Below are 25,180 nucleotides of genomic sequence, written 5' to 3' on the forward strand. Positions count from 1 at the left end.
AAAATGCATGTACTGGAGTACCCATATATTGGTGTAAATAACATAGCAAGATACCTTATTTTAGGGAACATTGTTTTGCAAAAATGTGTCTATTGGACAACATTGCCTACTCAGAAGTACATATTATAAGAAATTTACATTAAACAGCTGATGAATTTTCATAAAGACTTTAAAAATAAATTGCAAACTGGTGGGGAAATGAGAAGAACTGAACTTAAGACTGGAAAAAGAGAAACTGAAAGAAAAGGAGAAACTGAAAGAATCCAAAATTGGCAGATTCACTCTATCACTTCCTCTTTATATACCCAAGCCCAACTTCCTGGGTAGTTCTCTTCAGCACCTATCCCTGTTTTATTGTCTACAATCCAGGCATTGTTTGCTAGCCCCTTTTGCCACCTTTTCCCACAGTAAGAGAATTATTATCACAGCCACAAACCAACAAAATGAGCGATGTGTTCCATCAGTGGCTGGCATGGCTTCTGTGACATGTTTGGTAATGTTTCTGAAGCATAAACATACATGGGACAAGTTAAAAACCAATAAATGCTTGATCTCAGGTTGGAGCCCACTGCCAAGCAACAAATTGCTTTCCCTTCCTACTCTTCCATCTGCTCTTTAATGCCTTCCTCCTCACTTTCTCCTTTGCCACTCTCTCACTTTCTTTTGAAAACTGTCATATGGTTTAGAATCCTAAGGATTTGGGGAGTTAAAATCCTAAGCCACTTATGTGTTTCCAGAAACTTCACCCCCATTGCCACTACATGAAAAGTTATCTCCTTTCCTTGAGCGCTCACCTATTCCTGCTGATTATTAGAATTTTTCATCCCTTTTCTGCTTGTACTGACAAATTGCTGTCTTTCAGAAAACTCATTTTCAACATTTTCCTTTGGTGCTACAATTTTCTTTCTCCTATTCTTCAAACTTTAATCAAACCCCTCTCAATCTTGCACACATCTTCTTCTCTAGCCCATATCCACGCGTTTCCTCCTAATTTTGAATCTTGCCACTCAATCAACTTCTATTTCATCTGCCCAGACAGACCATGAATCTGTAATTGTCACATTGCTGTGCACATTTTGTTTTATCATATAGTTCCCTCCACTTTTGGGTAAGCCTGTCAGTTCTCTTCTTTTCAGCCTCATCTTATATGGGCCTTAGCTGATTGATAACGCTTTGCGGTGATGGATAGCTCAATCATAATTCCATGCTTAAACCCTACTAATATACTTTAATTTTCAGCTCCAAAATATGGTGTAGTGCAAGTAAAATTCCATCTTGTTAAAGCTCCTGAGGCTGCATTAATCACAAGTGTGGCCCAATCATAGCAGTCTACTTTAGTTATAGCCTTGCTTTGTTCTGTTGCAATTAAAGTGGTCTACTATACTCGACAAGAAAGGGTCAGAGCAATGCAGTTATATCTCATTTGCCGTTACACTATTTCCTCCCCTAAAAAAAAAAAAAAAAAAAAAAGCACATTGGCTTGGATCCAAAACTGGCAAAGAAAGGGAAGTAGGGAGCATTAGCACAGTTCCATGAATTCTTAAGGAAGATCTAGTAAAAGACTTCTCATGATACAATACCATAATCTAATCAAGGGTTGCATTACAGTACACAGTGTCAATGCTGGCTCTAGTGTGTGACTGCTAATGGACCAAAGATGTTGAGGATTAGTTTGTGCAAAGTCTTACACAAGACCTTGTTTTTTTGTGCAACTGGAGGAATTCCTCCAGATTTGGGGTCACTTGTCTCTCAGCCCAGTTCTTCCACGAGTAGAAGAGTATTATGGTCTTATGTATCAACTTAAATCTAAAACTAAATCACTAAAACTGTTGCAATGATTCTTGGGGTAGTCATTCCCTTCTTGTCCTTGCCATGCCTCTGTCAGAGGTTTCTCAGATGCCTCGATTGCACATCAAACTGAAAAGGAACAACTGAGAATATTTGCCATAGCAGCACTGAATACATTGAAAATAAGACAGGGTCGCAGTTCACCACATTTCATCCTAATTTCCTCAATTTTGTGGGAATGTTCAGGATGGCAGGAGAGGATATATTGTTTATTAATATCCTTCCTAACTTGCACTAGCAAGTTCCTTTACTTAGCAGAGTGCATTCCCCTTTACACAGCAGAAAACTAGTTGCAAACTCGTGTGAGTTTCTTAAGACAATACGCAGTTCAATCTGGCTTGTCTGGATTGAAATGTATTCTAATATTTTCCTGGTAAGACCCCTTGAATCCCTCCTAAAATAATAAAGACACCACAGTCTTATTCATAAGCAATAAAAATTAAGTTTACTCACGATCAGGCAGAGCGAAGGCAGGCTTAAGGCTTAAAGTTACAAACATATACAAACAGGTTTACCCCGTATGTGGGTTGACCTAATGACTGCAGTTAGCAGTCCAGAAAGTTCACAGGACGAAAAGAAGATGAAAAAGAGAGAGAGTGGCAGCATGCCTTGGCCTTTTACTAGGTCTGGAAAGATCACGCCCACCCACTAGTCACATGCAAGGAAAGATGCTCCAGGCCAGGAGGAACAGGAAGTTTCAACTGGCTGGACCAAACATTCCCTTGGATGTCCACTCTAGCAAAACAAGGAATGTTGTATTTGACTGCTCCCAGTGGCTTACAACCCAAAAATTCTGCAAAAACAAAAACAAAAAACCCTCCCCTTTCAAAAGTCAAATAACACAAGTTCATTTTTAGTTTGAACATGAAATCCACTGCCTAGCTTTCTGAATGACAGTCCCCAAGCCCAGCAGAGTGATTAAAAATTAAAATTTGTTCATCAAATATACTTTCAAATTATGCCTGTTGGAAGCAGATCTAGTGTCATTTCATTACTTGAAAAAGAAAAGGCAGTATTTAAAAATATATAATTGGGAATTATATTTGATTGCAACTCAGTTCTATCTCAGCTGGTTAACTGGGGGGTGTTCCTGCCTGGTGTTGCTATGCAAAATACCAGGAGGCTGGTGGAAATCCTATAGCGCTCTAATTTTTAAAGCATGTGAAAAATACATTTTTTTATTAGAATTTTGTTTGAATAATGCTTGTGATCAGAAACCATTGTGGATGTAGTGTATATTGATTTCAGTAAGGCTTTTGACAAAGTCCCCCATGATGCAGAGAAACTGGTGAAATGTGGACTGGACAATGTAACTGTTAGTGGATTTGTAGCTGGTGGACTGATCATACCCAAAGAGTGCACACTAATGATTTCTTGTCATCATGGGGGAAAGTGACAAATGGGGTGGCAAAGGGTTCTGTCCTGGGCCCATTGTTGTTCAACATTTTTATAAATTACTTAGATGAAGCTGTTGAGGGGGTGCTCATCAAATTTGCAGATGACACAAAAATGGGAGGGGTAGCCAATGTTGCAAAGATAGACTCAGTTTTCAAGTTGACCTAAACAGATTGGAGAACTGGGCCCAAACTAACAAAATGATTTTCATTAGGGACAAGCGTAAGGTTCTACACTTAGGCAGGAAGAACCAGCTGCACAAATATAAGATGGGGAACACATAAATTCAATTAACAACAACAACACTGGGTTTACCAGTAGTACATGTGAAAAAGATCTAGAGCTCTTAGTAGACCACAAACTTAATGCAAGTCAAAAGATAGATGCAGCAGTGCAAAAAAATCTAATGCTATTCTAGGCTGCATCAACAGAAGTATAGTGTCCAGGTCAAAGGAAGGGCATAGAACTGCTCTATTCTGCCACAATTTAAGAAGGATATGGACAAGCTGGAATGTGTGCATAGAAGACAAGATGATCAATGGTCTGGGAAACAAGCCTTATGAGGAATGGTTGAATGAGTTGGGTATGTTTTGCCTGGTAAAGAGGAGACTGAGAGGACATATGATAGCCTAATAATAATAATAATAATAATTTATTTGTACCCCGCCTTCTAGGCATGTTACTTTCACTTGGGCTAATGTGAAAGGAGAACTGGTAGGTTATTATAAATGTGTTTACAGAATCTGCATGGATTCTACCAACTAGTATTTATACAGTTCTGAATTTTAATCTATAACTGATGGTAGGCTTTTGTAGTGTTTACGCATGAGTCATTCACTTCCCACATAAGATGTTTAAATGCAGCACTCTGTTCTCTGCATTACCAGAAGTTATTTTTTCATATATTAACTTAACACGGCCCACTTACTGATATTTCTTTACTTATCTGAAAGTTTTCAAGGCTGTGATTTAATCTTTTTTCTTTCAAATATTTATTTTAAAGAGCCACCTTGCTAATAACCCCAAAACAAATCTACCGGGGGGGGGGGACCTTACATGTTGATTACTGCAAGGCCATTCTCTGACAGGCAGAACTTTATTTTTCATTTTTAACAATTCATCTTATGTCAGTTGCTTAATATTGACTTTTTCTAGTTCCTTTGAGAATGATGACCTTGTTGCAGCCTGACAATGCCTGATTTGCAGCCTGATTTGTTATAAACCCTTTCTCTCTTGCATAAATTGTGCTAAAGGGGAAAAAATGTATTTCCAATTTTAGTGCCAAATCCCCTCCCTTACACCCCCCCCCCCACTTTTCCTCTCTATTTTAAACAGGCTTTCATTACAAGGGTAAATTCAATCATGTTTGCTTCAAAAAGAAGGGGTCAGATCTCAGTAGTGGCTGTAACTTTGCATGCATTAATTTATTTTAAAAAATATTCCAGACTGCAAAGAGAAATTTTGTGAACATAAATATAAAGCTAGACATGAACTAATAAGCATTATTGTAATACCTTTGTACACTTGTTGGACTGTGGGGAACAATGCAACAAAACTAAGTTGCAACTAAGTCAAATTGAAACAAATTAAAAACAATGGAATGGAATTCAGTAGTAACTGACTTGTGTTGTGTTCAACTGAATTCAATAATAGTTATAAATACAGTGGTACCTCAGGTTACATACGCTTCAGGTTACATATGCTTCAGGTTACAGACTCTGCTAACCCAGAAATAGTGCTTCAGGTTAAGAACTTTGCTTCAGGATGAGAACAGAAATTGTGCTCCGGCGGCGCAGCAGCAGCAGGAGGCCCCATTAGCTAAAATGGTGCTAAAGGTTAAGAACAGTTTCAGGTTAAGAACGGACCTCCGGAACGAATTAAGTACTTAACCCGAGGTACCACTGTATTTTTTGGGGGGGATGTGTCCGTGGTTTTCAACTTAGCTTTCACTTTCCTACACCTTTATAGCCTTTTCCACTTGTGAGTCCTTTAAACATACATACAACAGATTGTGTACTTAGAGATAGGCATTAGATGAAAAATTTCTCAAAGGGTTATAGTCAAAGTTAGTTCTACTCAGAGTAATCCCATTAAAGTTAATGGAAATAAATAACTTGTATCAATTGATTTCAATAGGTCTACTCTGAGTAAAATTTAATTGGGGAGGTGCATAGCACCAGACATCCCCCTGGCCCCCACTTTGCTACAGGAAAGGATGTGAGGGCCATACAATGTGGAAGGGAAATGCAGGAACCTCTCCCCACCCTACTCCTCCTCTATGCAGAGAGTATTAACTTGCATAATGGGCTTGCATAACAGAAAATGTAGTATGAATATTGGGAAGTAAATCGCTGGCATATTTTCTGCTTCAAAAGAAAAAAGGATTTTAAGGATACAGTGAATGAAGGGATACCAAAAGGTGTAAAACAAACAAAACAGTTTATGCTGTAACCAATAAGTTAAAAACTAGTGTGGAGCTAGAGATCCTCAGTCATATCAGACTTAAAAGTTTCACTTTGCCTACAGTTAAAGTCATCTTTCATCTGTAATCCTTCCCTGTGTTCTGAAATGAGCTACTTTGGGAAAGACAGTGAGCTCCTGAGCTTGCACTAGATATCTATGTTTTAGATTTCACACACAAACACACACACACACACACACACACACACACACACACAAAAACACTGCAAAAAAATGTCCACATTACAACTTTAGGAAAGGGCAAAGAGAAATTAAATACTTTAGGGTGTGTTTAACTCCATTCTACTCTTGTTCCTGACCTTTAGATTTCCCTTGCTGCTGGGCACTCAAGAGAAAACATTTTAACTGGTTGTTATATAAATGACTAAATGACTGGAAACTAATTGTGGAAAGAAATTTTATTATATTTTTATTTATTTATTGCTGGTTGGTGGGTTGATTTTTCTGCCCAGAAACCCATAACACAAAGTTTAACTCTTCAAGGTTTGTTTGTTTTTCAAGGGGAAAAACAGGCTGTCTACCCACAGGATCACTACAGTAATTATAGGGTGATTTCTTTCATGAAAAACCACCTTCAGACAGAGAAAGTCTTCAGCAAACAGACTTTGGGGGGCTCCTCCAGATGAGACTTTTGTTGTGCAGTCACCCTTCCAAATTCACTGAATTTTTCAGAGGGTCCTATTCTTAAATCACTCCTGTTTTTAAAACAAGCTGTCATTCCTTAAATGTAGGTTTCTGTTGTCACAAATTAAAAAGACAATTTTAAAAATAAAATCCTGGTGGATGGAGAGCACAGCCCAGGGAAGGCAGTACACCCATTTGCCCCACCCTGGCTACAGGGCTGAGACTAGATGGTAGGGATCACTAAGGGAGAAGTATGAAGAGAAGTAGGGTGTGAAAGTTAAAATGAAAAGGAATGTCTTATGATGAACTGAGCTCCCAACCTTCCTAAATTGGAAACATTTTTTTTCTGCAGTAAGAGATAAAGTTGGGGCTCGGGGGGGGGGGGATCCTAAGCTCCAGCCACCACAAGCTTAGAGTAGAGGAATAGTATAACCAATAAAATTGACTAGCAGCAGAAGCTTGACAGATGAAAGAAAGCACTTATTCACATATTGCCCAATTAATTTGTGGAATTCATTCCAACAAGGATCTGGTGATGGTGCCTTGCTGAGATGGAGATTAATGCATGGGATAATAGGTTTATCAATGGTTGTTATCCATGACAACAAAATGGAGGATTCAGTTTACCTCTGAATACTAGTGAGAACCAAGGGTTAGTGCCTTCATACCTGCTTGCGGGCTTTCTAGAGGCACTGTGGGAAACAAGGCCTTTCTCCGATCCAGCAGGGCTCTTCCCATCTTGCAATGTGGTATTAAGCTACCTATCTCAAGTTCATATTCCATCAGCATTAATAAGTGTTCCTTCAGAAATACTATTCATACATACTCTCTCAAGCCATTACATAAAATCATCTTGTGCTATGTAAGAACACATAAATTCTAATCGCAGTCACAATTCCCCCTCAGTATTTGCTCAGCACTAAATCAACTCTTTATCTTTTCCCTTATTATTTTTCAGAATTGGCTCAAGTCAGAAAGCAAGAGAGAGAAAGGAAGGCACAGAATATTTTGAAATAAGCTCCAGCAATATATATTTTTTCTGAATTAACATGATTTAAGTTCTGCCTCTGGGCATTTAATTTCTACATAGAAATTAACTTCGTCAAAACTGTAGGGTGATTCAGACATAACACCACACCATGGTTTGATATTAGTTGAACCAACAGTCAGGCATCTCAGGCTTACTTGCACACTTGCCCTATCCCCCTGTGGGGAGGCCAAGAGAACCCTGGGAACAGCAAATGGGAGGAAGAGAGGGGAAATCATTCTGTCTTACAAGCTAGAATGCTCTCCCCAATGGAATGATGGCCTTAGGCTTAGCGCAACAGTGAATTTCTCTCAGACTTTGCACAATTTTCTTTGCACACATTATTTTGAATGTATTTTGGAACAATTCACTCTACTCCACCCCAGAACTCCATGAGCAGAAAGAACATATCTTAGTATCTGAACAGCAAACAGTGATGGGAAAAGTTATTTGAAAACAACTGAAAGCCAATTGAAATCTGAATTGCTTTTCTAGAGAAGACACTAAAAAGAAACACGTACACACGCTTCCCTATACACATTCCATTTTGGCACTCAGTGTTATCTCTACAGGGACACATTATCACACAGACAAAGCTCCCTCTTTCCCAGAGATACCTTAGATTACCAAGATCATTTTATTTTCTGATAAAGCTTGACTCTAACAAGTAAAGCATATTTAATCTAGATTCCCAAACATGTTGCTATAAATAACCTGCAGTGCTGCTGTTTACAAAGAGATGTGATACTTCTACCACTTGTTCACTTTAATCTGAGCTGCTCTTTGCGGTTTAAATGGCTTTCCTAATTGAATTCTACTGACAGTCTACTTTTCATCATGATTCATATTGTAACAGTGCTCGAAAACATCCAGTGTTGAAAGAGTTTCCATCAATTCACACAACTGCACGGAGGGGAAAGAAAAAAGAGGGGTGGTTCAGGTGTCTCAGAAATGTTTGCTAGTTAATGATATCGGAAATTAAATTAAATACAGAGCGTCTCATGCAAAGCAGCTCATCTGAAAAAGTTCTCAAGGCCAATTCACAGATCCCTCACCAGTTCTAAGTACACACAGTTGGTGCTTTTGCAGGAATCCATAACTAATTGGATTTATTTATGTATTGGGGAGACAGTTCGGGAAATTGGGAGGCTTGAAATCTGTAGTAGAGCTACTTAGCTATTTCCCTCGTCCTAATCAGTTTTAAACGTCACATAGGTGCCATGAATCATGGTAAGAACTGCAGCAGTTATTTCAGTAGGGCACGCCATCTCTATGGTCACAAAATGAAGCCCTTTGTAGAGGTAGGTTCATTTTGCTAACAAATCTGAAGTCATTTTGGCTGTACTTGTTCCTGGTCAGCAGAAATGATTTGATTCAGAAACAATACACAGAAGAGGCACTACATTTTCGCTTTAGTACCCTATCTAGTGAAGCATCACACCTATCTCCATTTGTTGTATCAATAGCAGTGGTGCCCTCTGGATAAAAAGCCGATGTTAGATCTCAGATGTGCTTTTATTATTGTGGGGATGCCACAGGAAACATATTGCTCAGCATGAATTTGGCATGTTAATGAAATCAGGCATACCCAGGCATATTACATAGTGCTCTTCTGTTCCACACAAAGATGCACATGATCAAGAAGCAGCCATGAATCGCAGAAAGCACAACTTTAAGACTAACACCCTAAGAAGTTAGCCCAGCGGCTTTAGTTTTGCTTGGACCCCATTGTTGCTTTCCCTTGCATGTGCATTTTCTCCTAAGTCTTGTTCATTTTAGTAGTGTCTCCTGAGAGGCAAACGAGGATCCCATGGGTCGAATTCCTTCCCTACAAAGAAAATGTAGACAGATGGAAGAGGTCCCATGGGAATGTAATTAGGTCATTTAAGCAGTAAGTAAGAGTGGGGTGGCGGGGCTGTGAAAGAGAGAGAGAGAAATATAAAACAAATACAGTAAGCGTCAGAGACATTTCACAGCTTAATAAGAAAATGAATTCATTTTCATCTTTGCTTCACTCGGGTGATGCCCAACCACTGAATAGAAACATGAGGGTAAACCATCCGAGGCCACTAGATTTGAACGATGATAATGGATGCAAAGAAATTTGCTTAAAACAGGGTTACCCTGGCTAGTTCTGGAAAAGCCTCCTCTACCTATCTGATTTGAAGCTGAAACATATTTTCAGCGAGTAGATTTACAGCTGCACTGTATGCCTCAGACTGCAAGTAGGGCATTCCACCTGCATTGTACAACAGTGCAGCATAACAACAGGTGAGGCTGCTGGTAGTGTGGTGTGGCTCTTGTTAGAATACCTGCTCTGTGACTGCAGTCATAAGATTGTTGTCTATCACATGACGGTGTATGTTTTGACTCCACAGAGTAGGAAGTGACGAAGACAGGATGTTTGTGTTACTGTGTTCCGTGAAGTGGGACTATTGTCCTTTGTTTTTTTGCTCTTTGCTGTCTGATACTAGAGAGAGAGGGAGCCATGTTGCAGTGCTCCATATGTGTTTATATGTAAATAAAGTAGATTAGCCAAAATGCTGAGTTGCTGAGGTCTGTCACGCAAGCTGCAAAGACTCTGCGGATCCCTAAGTGTGCCGATGTCTGTTGGCATCGGTCGCTGTGATGTTTGGGCTGAAGAAAGCTAATGATCAGTCGGGCATGTGTCTCTGCCAAGGTCCTACTAGAGTGTAGGACAAGCTCCTGACAGCTCTCAGATCTGTTGATGGTGGCCTAGCAGCACCCATAACCACCACCATGTGAAGTATAATGAGCACCAGACATTTCCTGAGATGAAGGGATGGCAAAATGTTTAACACTTGAAGAAATAATATTGTTGTTGGTTATGGTCTGCATTGCTGACCTGATTATCCTGATATCTGGGATATGTGTGTAATTGGTTTTGATGCAGCACTCATACAGTTCCCTATTGTTTATATTTTTTTCCAAAATATGGCTAAATTATTGAAATGGGTGGAATGTTACCAAGGTGAGATCCCATTTCCCCTGCTATTTTAGGGAGAACTCTACTGCACACATGCAACTCTTGCTATAACAATTCCTATAATACAGTGGTACCTCAGGTTACATACGCTTCAGGTTACATACGCAAACCCAGAAATAGTACCTCGGGCTAAGAACTTTGCTTCAGGATGAGAACAGAAATTGTGCTCCGGCGGCATGGCAGCAGCAGGAGGCCCCATTAGCTAAAGTGGTGCTTCAGGTTAAGAACAGTTTCAGGTTAAGAACGGACCTCCAAAACGAATTAAGTTCTCAACCCGAGGTACCACTGTACTTGAAGTCTAAATACAATCATGAATGTTTCCCACTATGAATCACAAGGATCTTCAGATACCCAAGAGTTTTCTTGCCTTCAGAAAACACTTTGTGAGCTCTTCACTCAGATGAGTTTAAAACCCTTCTAAACCTTAAGAAACCTTCTGAGGTCTGCTTCCCATTAATCCTCTACCATCAGTTGTGTAGGTAGCCTCTCCCTTTTGTCAGTTAACCCTTTCCCTCCTTGACTTGCCAGGCTAGCCCCAGAGCTGCTGCCTTTTCTTTCCACCCAGGCTGTGTCCTAAGTCACTGTGGCAAGGCTTGCTCATGGCTTTGCTCTCTTTCCTTTTTCTGCTACTCCTTCTCGGTCCTTGCTTCCTTCTTGCAACCCCATCTAAATGTGTCACCTATAATGACTTTATCCTCTATGTTGGACCAGAGGAGGAATGACTGCTGGGAGGAGCACAGAAAAAAATAAATGCCACGGTGCACCTGCAGCAGCAAAACCTGGAACCTTCACCTGCCCCACCTACCATAAAACATGTGTCTCCCATATTGGTCTCTACAGCCGCAGCAGACACTGTAACTCTCCAATAGTTTGACTTTATCCCCAAACACATACTCTTCCATTGTCTCCCAAGACAGTCAGATGCCAACAACCACCTAGTCTAGAATAGATGCAGATCACTACCAGTTCCTTTGCAATGCTAAACTTTTTTTTAAAGGCAAAATCTCTTTGCTTTCCCCAATATAAAACTCCTATTTCCTTATGTTTTTGGTTTTGGCTCCTGATGATCCTAGGGTTAGTGCAGATCTCAGTTATGACTATGACTCACCTGCTCCTCTCTCCTGATCACTCCCAAGCAACCAACAATTGCCTGCCAGGGTAGATTCACACCTTAAGCGACAGCTGTGGCTTGTCTCCCTTGTGAAGGGAAGGTTCATGTATCTAACCTTGTACTGAACACATTATGGAGCTGCTTGTATTCTTGAGAATTTGGTGTGTTCTGCAAACGCCAGTCTATAGGAAGCAAGCACAATTGCCACCTGAAGTGTGAAATGGCCTTTGGTGAGAATGATTTCCTTAAAAGAATTTATGCCTTACAGAAGCAGCATGGAGCTACACAGGATGAAGGAGTAGTTGAAGATACACATAATTATTGTCAGAATCTTCCCTTGTCCTTTTTCTCTCCTTAAGCTGAAGAATGCAGCTGTGACCACAACAGCTAAAGAAACACAGCTGCAGATTCTTTTAGAGAGGCAGCAAACATAAGATAGGAAAGTGGGGGGGGGGTTGTAAGATGTTAAATGCTATCTTTTAAAAAATCAATTAAAAAACTTAGTGCATGTAGTAAGATAAAATCAGATTTAAAGATGCTCCATGAGCGTCCTAGAGCAGACATGAACAACTTATGAGCCCAGTTGTGATTCACAAAGTCAAATCCACTGGACGTTTGATAGATCTATTTTTAGCTGCTTGCCTAGAACTCTGAAAAACAGAGGGGTTGTCAAGTACCTTTAAGGGAAAATATAAAAGTAGTGAGCTTTATTCAGCTTTGTGAGTCCCAAGTTGTGCAGAAGAGTGGCCATGTGTCCTATGTTACAGAGGGTCGTGTTCTATTTGAAGGGCTACCATTTAAAAAAAGCAGGGATCTTGAAGTTGCCCATCAACTGCTAGGATGTGGACACCATACTGTGCAGGTTTCAGATTCCTTGGTCTGTCTTCCCCAACATGGTGACATATACTGTATTTCCAGTTTCTAAATTTGCTTCTACAGTATACATATAAATTTGCGTGAGCACATTTTAAACAAATCAGTGTCCCTTTTTGGTGATATATTTTCTCTTTTTAAGCAACGTTGAAGTAACCAAACTATTGTGTAGTCCTACAAAGATTACTGTGAAACTGCTCTTAACAAATCACAAATAATATCTGGTGTTAGCAAGTAAGGTCTCATGCGTACTGTGATGATTCAGTGTTTTGTATCGAATGCATGCCACACAACCCAGGCTTGTGCCCCAGAGAGGCCAATTTGCTGCTGCTAATGCACCAAAAACAATGCAGGAGGCAGCAGTTGCAAGTTACCGGTCTCCGAGGTCACAGCAGGCACTGTAATTCTCCAGTGGTTTGACTTGACCCCTGGAGGCACACTCCATTGACTCTTGAGACAGACAGATGTCAACAACAATGTATTAGGGTCTCAGTAACCAGAGTCAATGTTTTTATTTCTTCTTCTCCTGGATGGTTTAGGTTAGTTCAGTTTCAATGCTATTTTCAAGTAAGAACGGCTTTGCTAATGCAAACTTTTTTTAAAAAAAAAAGATATACAGTGGTGCCTCGCAAGACGAAATTAATTCGTTCCGCGAGTTTTTCCGTCTAGTGAATTTTTCGTCTTGCGAAGCACGAAATCCCATAGGAATGCATTGAAATTCAATTAATGCGTTCCTATGGTCAAAAAAAGTCCAAACAAAGCCAAATTTGGTACAACAAGAGTTTATTAAGTGCTCTTTAAAGTCACACATACTGTAAAGAGCATTTCAAAAATTGAAGGAACAATAAATTAAGTTTCTAAACATGACAGAAAAACATTTAAAAATCAACAAAGTGTACAGTACATTTTCTAAGACTCTGGGGGACAATTCGAAGAAGGTTCCTCTTCCACTCTTTGCTTCTTGCTGAAGAACCCCCTCTTCAACTGTTCCCCCAGCCACCCACCACACAGAAATTCAAATCCAGAATTTTTTTTAAAAAACAGCAGAGTGGCCCAATGGTCACAGAAAATCATAAAAATGCAGGAAAAAAACACACAAGCTTCCAGATTCTTGCAAACCCCTCCTCAACTGTTCTCCCAGCCACCCACCACACAGAAATTCAAATCCAGATGTTTTTTTAAAAAACAGCAGAGTGGCCCAATGGTCACAGAAAATCATTAAAATGCAGGGGGGAAAACACAAGCTTCCAGATTCTTGCAAACCCCTCCCCAACACCAAGTCCTTGAATTCCAAACACCCCAACCCAAAATCCAAAAACCCCAAAAAAAGTTTTAAAAGTTTAAAAGAAGTTTTGGAAAAGCTTCAAAAATCACCAAAGTCTTCAAAAACCTCAAAAAAGGCTACCACACCGCGTTCTATGAGTTGCTCCTCAAAGTCAAGTCGCAACTGTATTAACGGTGTTAAGAAAAAGGAAACAAACTTGCAAGACGTTTTCGTTTTTCGTCTTGCGAAGCAAGCCCATAGGGAAATTCGTCTTGCGAAGCAGCTCAAAAAACGGAAAACCCTTTCGTCTAGCAAGTTTTCCGTCTTGCGAGGCATTCGTCTTGCGGGGCACCACTGTATATATTTCTCCCACCCACTCTAGGCAGAGCCTGGAAGATCTCAAAAGCTATTCTCTTCCCATAACCATTATGTTTCAACAGGAGGCAGCAGCTGATTGTTGAATAAGGAAGTCTGGAATGGAACTGTGCAAACATAAAAGCAGTCAGTTCTTCCAAAAAAATAAACTTCTGCCACCTTATTTCAAAGGCCTGAACTCTAATGTGCCTTCACAGACTACTGAGGGAATTATATAAAAATGATACAGAACTAAGAAAGTCAAATTATTTTCCATGCTTTGATGTTTATGTGTTTTTTGCACTGCAGGGCACTTGTGAAATGTACAGGGAAAAGCTAGGAGAATGAGTGAATACTGCTCAAATAATTTGGGAGGATGGAACAGCAGAAAAGCCGCTTTGAACTCAGCCTGATGACATATCTTTTTAATCTTTCTGCTGTCACCTACCTATGCCATGAAAAAGTTGCTTTTACAGTGAACCTGGTTGTAAACACACAAATAAAACTCTGTAACACTTCTTCCTGCGAAATTAGAGGTGGGATACCTGTTCTCTTTCAAGGGTTTTGCAATCTCTCAGATTGGGGGGGCTGCACAAAAGTGGATGCCCGCTGGGCTCCTCTGAGAGGAGGGGCAAGGTATCAATTTAAATAAATTATCTAGTTAGAATAAAGGCTACCATGGCGAACCCAGATTGAAACTCCAAATCCTATGTAGGTCAAATTCAGAAATAGGCTTCACTGGGCTTCATGAGACTTCTCTCAAAGAGGTATAACAAAGGATTTTTAAAATTATAATTATTTAGTATAATCAGCTAATACAGCAACTACTGCTCTAGAAAGCAAGTATAAGTAATTCCTTTTTGGGCTTTAGTGCAATACACACACTTTCTTTAATGACGCAACTTCTGTATCTGTGAATTATAAGTTTGCACACCTGTGTGGTCTACTTTGAATTTTCTCATTTTCTTCTGTAACAATCTATAAAGAAGCATGGAATCGAGATAACATTCCTCCAAGGTATTCTGTTGTGGTGAAATTGCATTTTCCCAGCAATAAACTACATAATGCTGCTTGGAAAATGTTATTTTCCTCAGCACTCAGTACTAGGGTTTCTGTTTCAATAACAGGTGCTATGTGAATGGTGCCTGCATAAATATCACACACACATTCTGGATAGTGCCCAGGATGAAACTAACATCAAACAGCACAGAGCCTTCAACCATACAATTTTTTAAAAAAATCTTCAGTGGCTTATTGTTCTTGTTGTATATTATTCACATCTGAGGACATTCATTTAGACCTTTAATTATAGCCCTTTTAAAGGCCTTAGCTTTAGCAAAACTATTTACTCACTCACTGCACATAAATATGCCTGTCACATTTACTGCATTGTTTCCTGTTATCTCTTGATTTTTGAAGGCTGTACATACCCGTCACCTGTTCTTATGTACATGTCTGTCCTGATGAAAAGAACAGCATTACAGGATGCTGTTCAAAGTACTTGTCTGGCTCCATTCTCCCCCTCCATTAATATCAAATAGACCATTACCTGGTGCAATGATGTGACATTCTACATTTCCCCACCCCATACATATACGTGTGTGTGTGTGTGTTGCAACAAATTGTTTCTCCCATCTATATCCTGTCTTATAGAGACTGATTGATCTAGTACTATGAGCTACCTGAAAGTGGATTGTGCAAATGAAAGCAATGAAGGTGTGCTTTGCAAACCATGTAGATAGAATCATAAGCTCCATCAGGCACCTGGAAATATTTCAAAGAGCTTTGAGGACATTATTCTCACAAATATTAAGAGGAAGCAATTACTCCAGTAAGATCTGATCATTTTCAGCCGCAAGAGTGAAAGGTACACAGTATTGTAGGCTTCGGAATATAGATGGCACTGTAGCCATCCAAATAGTCACTGCTGAAGGCCAATGGTATTTTTTCCCCTATGTGACTGATGGTCAAGTTATTTTTAAAAGAATAAAATATTAAGACATTCAAGGCTTTTATCTCTGAGCCTTGGAGACGGAAAGAAGGAATGCGAAAATAGGACGGTGACATGAGTTAGTCCCCAAATGTTCCTTGCCTGTAGCATAAGAAACATGTCTTAAGAACACCAGTAGCACTTCTGCTGAGAAAAGTGTCAGGACCCTCAGAGAGAGGCACAGGAAGGTCACATTGCACCTCACAAAGTCTTCACTAAGCACAATGTGCTATTTCCACCCCCACATGATCATCACCCACAATCTTCACTATGCTTTCAAATTGCATTATAAACATCTTGCTCTATGAGCCAATAGCTTCACGTAATACTGAAATTTTTTTAATAGCCTTATATGTTGTATTTCTTAAATTATTGGTATTATTATTAAAAATAAAAAGATTACAATAGATTGTAAACCTTATCCCTTTTTATAATTATATAAGATGTAACTAGTCCAAAACTTTGCATATTCTTTCTAAATGTTTGTTTTGTTTCAATATATTATGAAGGATTAACAAGAGGAAATACCCCTGGTAGAAAGCATATATTTATGTGGAAATTGTTCACTTTCATTGTGTACTTTTTGATGTGTTTTATTGTTTGTTTAGGAATAGTTTTGATATATTTCTAATTATGTAATTCTTTTCATGGCGTATGCACCTTGAGCATTGTTTTAACTAACGAAAGGCGGAATACAAAAAAAATAATGTAATGTAACATAATGTAATATGTTTCCTCCATATCACCCTCTTGCAAAACAGTGGAAGCAGTGTGAAGATTACATATCTGTCCATCTTTTTCATTATTCACTAATAGATGGGAAAACACAGAATCTCCTGTTGCGGAGGGGGGACAGACCGCCTTTGATCCTCCAGACATTGCTGAACTACAACTCCCAACATCCCTAACCATTGGTCATGTTGGCTGTGGCTGCTGGGAACTTGAGTCCACCAGTCTACAGGGCCATAGATCCCCACTAGTGCCCTCTGACTCACATAACATTATAGGATGTAGCACTGATATCCACAGACGTTACAGCTTTGGCAAGCCTGAGGCATGCAAAAGATCATGTGATTGCACTGCCCTGTTCTTTCGAAAAACACTGCTGTGACCAGGAGAACAATTCATACAGCCCTAACCAGGAGCAGCAAAGTGCAGCTGAGTAAGCTGTTGTTTATCTTATTAAGGGCAAACTATTATTTGGTAAACCTCTGGAAGAAGGTCAGGCTTATATTAAACTGTTCTGAGCCTTCTGCTTACAAAGTATAGAGAGAGCTTGTTCTTTTGTTGCAGGTGTTTTATGGACAATTGCTCATTTTCTGAATTGTTTGTGCACCTTTGTGTATGTTATGAATTCCTGGGTTGTTTTTCGTTTGTTCATTTGTTAATAAAATGAAATATAAAAATAACCTGCACCCTCCACCTCTGTAATTGCAACACAGCACCGCACAACGCTCTGCAGTGTAGTGTGTGCCTTAGGAAAAGTGTGGTGATATTATCAAATTGTTTTCCCAAGTGGTCAGACGATGGGTGTGATTCAACTAAGTTGTTGCGTGTGCAGAACGATTTCGTGCCCCCCTCACTTGCACCCCTAAATCTGCTTTGGGGGGTTAGGAAACCCCCAGGACAAGTTTAGGGGTGCATAGGACAGGAGAGGGTCAAAACTCCTACTGCATGAGCAGACCTCACTCCCCACACGCCTATTCAATATTGAATAGTTTTGCCTGGAACAGCGAAGCCTGTGAACGTACGATGCATCTCAAGCGAGCCAGACACTTATATGTGCACATAACAATCCCTGTTCCTCCTTTGAAATGTAGCAGATCCTAAATATGACTGATGGAACAGAACAGCCATTCATTGAGTTGTTCCAGCGTTTAAATGAAGTTACAGTACCTGTTCAAAAACTACCTCCAGAATTCCAAATGCTTCTGCAGATGAAAGGCATGTGGGGAATTGTCAGGACAAAAGAACACATCAGATCAGTTCAGAGGGTAGCATTCTTGCCTCTGGGCTATAAAGATTGTAGGTTTCAAACACACACAAGTATTTAGATATCAGTCTATCACTAGGGCAAGTGGGGTGGGGGTAGGCAGGTGCCAGACGGAAAGAAGCAAAGTATTTCATACAGAGCTCTACAGACGGGCTTGCCCACTTTGTTCCTTTCTGAAGGAAAGCTGTAGTCTTCAACATTCAATTCAAAATCCACTTCAGATTCTGAAACTTAAATGTGTTTTGTTCCTTAACCCTGCTAAATAGCAAAGGATTTTAAGCAAGGAGAGAGATAAAATCTCCTTTATCTCTCTTCTGACCTCAAGCAACAGTAGCTTCCCTGCCCTCCAGGCTCTGAAGCTACTACATGAATAAAATACTGAATGAGATGAATTAATGTATTAGTGCCCATTCTCCTCAATGAGCATGCATGCACATACCACCTTGTCTATTGAGAATAATGAGACCATACTTCCTGAGCTTTCACTGTCCGAATTAAGGCTGGTTATTTCATTGGACAGGACCTTTTCAGTACCTTGATTATAAAATCATTTCTGAGTTAGGGACACTGTCCCCCTCCCCACCCTGATCCAGGTCAGTTCCTTGAGACTACAAAGTATTTTGTTCTGCCAAGATTATGGGCAGAGCTGATTGACTTTGTTCATGTTGTTTCTGAAATTGGCTTTATTAATGTCAGTGTACATATTTTATAGTGCTATATTTTCCAGCATAAACAGTCTTCAATTGTCTCATTAAGTAGAAACAGGAAGTGTGGTTTTTTTAAAAAAAGAAACACACAAAAAGCATATGGTTTGCCTACAACTGCTATTCACTAGCCTTTAATTGTGGCCTCGTCCCAGTATACCTGAAGGAGCGTCTCCACCCCCATCATTCAGCCTGGACACTGAGGTTCACCTCCAAAGGTTTTCTGGAGGTTCCCGCACTGCAAGAAGTAAAGTTACAGGGAACGAGGCAGAGGTGGTCACTACCTCCCTGTGGAACGCCCTCCCATCAAATGTCAAGGTGATAAATAACTACATAATTTTTAGAAGACATCTGAAGGCAGCTCTGTATCTGGATGTCTTTAACGTTTGATGTTTTGTTATGTTTTTATATTCCGCTGGAAGCCACTCAGAGCGGTTGTGGAAATCCAGCCAGATGGATGGGGTATAAATAATAAAATAATTATTATTATAATTATTCCAAGTTTATGCTGGATCAGACTAAATGCTGGGTGATTCTAGGATGACAAAATTAACTTACCTCATTGCTGCATCTTCAGTTTCCCTCATGGAACTAATGCACCAGTCCACTCACTTAAACTAAATCTCATAGAGGAATATTCATCAATGTTTATTCATGTAGAATGTGCACACCACATTAGCCACAGTCCTATAAATAAACACACTTTTTCATGCACATCACATTAATCTTGATCCCATAAACAAATAGCCAGAGATTTCTATGAAGCCCCCTGTAGAAAAGATACTGTAGCAGAGGAAACATCTAGTCCATCTAACACATCTGGTGATAGAAGATGAAATCATATTATTTCACTTATTAGTTTATGATAGTAGGTTTATTGAGGGGAAACAAGAGTGGTTTCGTTTAAGGAGGATGCATACATTTAAGTACAATGATATTGATTTTTAGCGTTGTTATGTTTTAATAGTTTGTGTTCCTGCCAAGAGCTTGGAACACAGCTTTTAAAAACAAATCCAAGTAAATAAAATTCACAATCACATGAGCAGAATCTGAATTCCTAGTTCACGCTGCAAAACAGTCCTTTACAAGATTAGGGGAAAAGTAGCATCATCTTGGAGTCACAAAGCATTACATCTGTTTACAGGTCACCCTGGAACACCCAAAATGCTTTAACTAATCAAATACAAAATAGGAATCAACTTGCCAGCAGCAGCTGAAAAGCTTTGGAATCGGCCTGAGTAGAAATTAGAAAATTATGAATAAACACATAAATTCTTCAAACACAGCAAACATTTCAAGACTGCATTTGCAGATATTTTGATGTTAATGCTGGGAATTATCAGCACTGAAGAGAAATGCTCTCTTCAGTGCTGATAATTCTACCCAGAATGTTAAAAGGGTATTGTAGGAGATGCACAGAAGATGTAGCATTCAAAAGCAGGCACAGTCCTTCCCTCAAATATTCAATAAGAAATGTGGTGTATATAATGGGGGGGGGGGGGGGGAGAAGCTTTGAAGGTCCACAGCAATTTCTTTCCACATGAGCACAGCCACCATGGAAGGGCTTTGATATCATTGTGACAATTTTGTTTCCAGGTCAGCTACAGAGCTATTTGTAGGGTTGAAGGGGACACCGCTACCTTTACACTGTTCATAGATGTAAGAGCAGGTTATTTGAGAGAGAGGGGACTCGTAAGGGAAGCAGCTGGCCATCTCACATCATCAGAAAGTACAGAAAGGGAGGAATAAAGCACTGATGTTATGATAGCCCAAACAGTTCTGTTGAACTGAAGCAAGGTTACTTTGCAAATAAAGGCCTGCTCACCAGCAAGGCAGGGAAGCTAGGAAATGGGCTTGAATGAAGAGCCATGTTTAATGACAAAGGAATAGACCATGGGACTCTCAAGAGTCTCCTCCAGCACCATAATTCAAAAGCATCAATTCTTCAGTGATCAGCCTTCTTTATGGTCCAGCTCTCACTTCCATACATCACTACTGGGAAAACCATAGCTTTAACTATACGGACCTTTATCGGCAAGGTGAGGTCTCTGCTTTTTAAGATGCTGTCCAGGTTTGTCATCGCTCTTCTCCCAAGAAGCAGGCGTCTTTTTATTTCATGACTGCTGCAGTGATCGTGGAGCCCAAGAAAGTAAAATCTCTCACTGCCTCCATTTCTTCCCCTTCTATTTGCCAGGAGGTGATGGGACCAGTGGCTATGATCTTTGTTTTTTTGATGTTGAGCTTCAGACCATATTTTGTGCTCTCCTCTTTCACCCTCATTAAGGGGTTCCTTAATTCCTCCTCACTTTCTGCCATCAAAGTTGTGTCATCTGCATATCTGAGGTTGTTAATATTTCTTCCCGCAATCTTAATTCCGGCTTGGGATTCATCCAGTCCAGCCCAGTCTTTCGCAGGATCACCAACAAAATGGTGTACCCAAAAAGTGCATATAAGGCAAAAATATGCATAAAAATACTTGTATTAGTGAAAATAATATGTTATAAAGCATTGTATTACAGAAACATGCTTTCAGGAATGTGGATATTAGGCAAAATTACATACCAAACATTGTGTAGTAGGAGAAATTCGCTCTAAAATGCTGCTGAATTTTCATGAGAATTTATTTTAAATGCAAAAATATGGAAAGCTGAACTTGAGATTGGAAAACAGAGAAACTAACATTGACAGACTCATCCATCTCATCTACAGAGGAAGCCAGGAGTCTCAGAGACAAAGGAATAGAAACAGGGACAAACAGTATATTCCCAAGTGGTTGAGCTACTTCCAGATCACTTAGGAAACTGACATTTAGCACTGATTACTTGAAAAGTCTGAAAATTGCACATGTTCCACTTTACTGTTAAAACTATGGATATTGTTTAGCTCATAACAGGGCCAATATTCCTACTCTGGGCAAGCTAAGATGCGTATAGAAAGTTGCTGCCCCTTCAGGGCTGGATTTGGGAGGAGAGGATGCTCCCAGGAATATGTGTCTATGCTTGCAGAATGTAATCTTCATTTACCAGTAGAGTCTCAACTCCCTACAGTGCAAGGCCATATGTGTTACTTACAGAGCATGACATCTTTCTTCTTAATAATGAATAATGACTGTAGCACAAGCATCACCTCACAAGTATCAATAGCTGTTTATTCCTGCCTCTGTGCATGCTGCCATTTAAGATTAATGTGTGTATTGTAGATTACTGCTCAGAGCTAACAGATAACTGAGGCCCGCTGAAGGTACTGGCCATCTCAAATCACATTTACAGCTAAGAAGAGATGGTTCAAATGAAACTACACAGGCAAAGCTTGTGAATACCTTGAAGTACAATAAAGTAAATGCGGGGGCAGGCTTCCTGTTGCTGGCATTTACAATATCTTACGGAATCCTGACTTCTACAGTGGAAACCATAACACTTTTGCAAGACATAAAGCCAGACTATATAAATTATTTGTGAACACTTCAAATTGCATGCATAGACCTGGCATGCTTGGAATGTAGGATGGTGGACCTATTGGCAGGACTGGGGCATCAAGGATCAGATATGATTATTTCTCCTTTATATGTTCCAACAAAATAATTCTTGTTTCTCTTTTGCTGATACCTTGTCTTACAAACTGACACTTGTAAAGCTACATATAAATTGGTTCATTAACAAAATTGACCTGCTAGTCCCTATTTCTTACCTACTTTTCTCAGGAGGATAGAATTAAACCAAAATTAATTGTTCCATTAAAAACAACATGCGGAAACGTGAACCTGTATAACATTTCATCTTTCACAGGTTCCCCTTGGGTTTATTTTTTATTAAATAGGTTGTCTTTAACTTTTCCATTAATTGGCATGACTTTTTGGTTACAACACTAAGCAATTGAGGCTGTTTTTTGTATTTTTACTTGGTGGAACTGCAGTTCTAAAAAGTTACTCCCTTCTAATGCCAGGACTTCTGCAATACTTCTAAATTAAAAGGTGATTTTAAATATTTTCACTGCACCATGGTCTTATATTGAGAAACATCAATTTATTCACTGTGTACCCAGAGTTGAGTCCCAAAATTTTAAAACCTTTTAAAAAATCTTGGATTTGGTTGCATGCAGAATCTGAGTAAAGGCCCAGCAAAACGTATCAAAATCTATTTAATTCATTGATTTGTGAAATAGTAGCCTCCTCTCCAGCCAGGAAGTTGAATCCAAGCCTGCCCGCCAAATTGGCCAATGGCAGGCAGGCTTAGTGGGGGGCACCTAATAAGAGTGGGGTACAGATCATATCAGTTCATTTCAATTTAACATCCCTATAACTAGGTCAACTGGAGTGAAACAAAGGAGCACTTACAATTAGAAAATGCATCTTACTGTTCTTTAGCCATGGGAAGGGAAGAAGAATTCCAAAACTTAGCCAGGCTGAGAGGAAGCATAAGTAGGTTTGTAATCATTCACCAAATTATACTTTGTATTCATGAAAAACACTTCAGGTAACCTGTCTGTCACATGCCCAGTAGAATCTGGGCTCAGAAAAACAGAGTCACACAAGTTACTGTGTAAATTCATCTTCATACAGTATAGTATCATAAACCACCATTAGTGTGAGAATCAATTTCATAATGACCAGGAAAATATTGTAGACCAAATCATAAGAAGTTTCTGAAATGACATCAGGAGTCTTTGGAAACATAAAAGTTTCAGCTCTGCCCCAAACTACCAATTACTTTTGCTTTTTGAACTCTGTCAAAAAGATTGACCTCGAATATTCTACACAGCTTCAGTTAACTATGGATGGATTTATCACAGTTCTGCCGAGTGCATACAATCATGCCTTCTATGCACTCAGATGGAGCTCTGAAAAGCCACACAAAGTTTCTATGAAAGACATCTAGCCATTAGTAAACACTTCATGTCCCCTACATTGATTTCTTTCTGAATCCATGACTTTAAAAAGCTAACCTATGCAACACATTTCAAAAACAAGACTGGCAGCTAAATGTTATAGCCATACTATACCAGCGAAAAACAAGTAAATTAATTTGTTTTCCCCCCAACAAGAAGATCCTTGCAGCTTTCAAAAATCTGTATCTAGGAAACAAATCTAGTGAAAGTTATCACTATGCTTACTTTCTCTCTACTTCAGACAGGAAGAAAAAATGCCCTGACCACTATGACTGCAGAAGCCCAAAGCTATTTGGATCCTTTCCAGTCTGGGACATAAGTGGTTTTGGTCACCTTTGTGGACAACTGAGCCAGAATCTAGACAGAGGATTATGCTGTGGAACCTTGTTGAGATGTGATTTGGAGGTAATCATGGTAGCTCTGCTCCTCAGCAAAAGGTGGGCTGTATGAGGTACTATTCAGTGGATTTGTAGCTGGTTGACTGACCGAACCCAAAGAGTGCTCACTAATGGTTCTTTGATAACACTGGGGAAAAGTGAGAAATGGGGTGACAATGTCATGTCATACCCCTATTTCAAATTTCCCACCCTATCCAGAATGTGCAACAAAATGGTGTTGCTAAGTATATAGTATGCTATTACAAAAGCATCTGCTCATTCAGAAGCCACAGCAAAAGAAAAGTGCATCAAGCCCCTGTTAAAAGTCAGCCTGATACATTTTCTACAAAACTGCCTCAAAAGCCAGTTTATCTTCTTCTGGCATTTGCTAAATCTAGCTCTTTAAAGTCTACATGCTTCATGTTTGCTAAACGAAACAACTCAGAATTCCATGCCTGCAACAAATGCCAACATTTTCAGCTGGAAAGTGATGAGGAACAGCCAATGCCATGATGTAAGGAAATACTACATGCTCAGTTAGTACCAATTAAGGAACACTCTGATACACAGAAAGATCTTTGTCTGTGTCCCTCTGGTCAAGGAGGGTCAACATTTACATCTTAGGGCTGTACTGAAGGAAAACAAAACAAATAGGTTCCACCACTTAAAATCCAACACAGGTTATCACAGCAATCCAGAAATCTGTGTTTTCCGTGCCTGAGGGACTGCTCTGGGCTTAATTAGGTTTTGGTTTTACAAAAGCATCTGTTGCCTGTTGCACACTCTGCAAATCTGAGGGGACCACTACAGGCTTGGTATATGTTTTGTTTTTACAGAAAACAAAAACTTTATCAAGCCTTGAACAGCCCTATTGTCCCTGAGGCCTCAATGCTGCATGTGCATGCAAATATAAAAGTAGTCGGAGAAAGCTGCACAACGGACAACAACAAAGTGAGCAATCTGAGGGAGCCCGAACAGTCTATATATTCCTTGGCAAGCATTCATCTTTCCCTTTTACTGCAGCCAATTAAACATCAGAAGTTTGGTTCCCAAGCAAAAATGGGGTGGGGGTGGGGAGTGGGAAAAACAACCTTTGGAAAAGAGAGAAAGAACTGCTGAACGTTACCAAGAACGATAAAGTCTATCTAGGCATGAAATACATCCAAACAATGACACCATCCTTATCTCTGACTGAGTTGTAAAGGAAAGAAATTAGGTATACTAAAGACCTTCATTCGTAACATAAAA

At 39.6% G+C, this 25,180-nt stretch overlaps 1 long non-coding RNA gene across 2 annotated transcripts in view; it reads right to left on the reverse strand.

The window, feature by feature from the left end:
* Positions 1–25,180, reverse strand: part of LOC308471983 — a 66,613-nt gene that overhangs the window by 22,841 nt on the left and 18,592 nt on the right. The gene's annotated exons all lie outside the window — the stretch shown is intronic.

Source organism: Podarcis pityusensis (genome assembly GCF_964106645.2).
Source record: "Podarcis pityusensis genome assembly, chromosome: 2".
NCBI classification, from domain to species: domain Eukaryota; kingdom Metazoa; phylum Chordata; class Lepidosauria; order Squamata; family Lacertidae; genus Podarcis; species Podarcis pityusensis.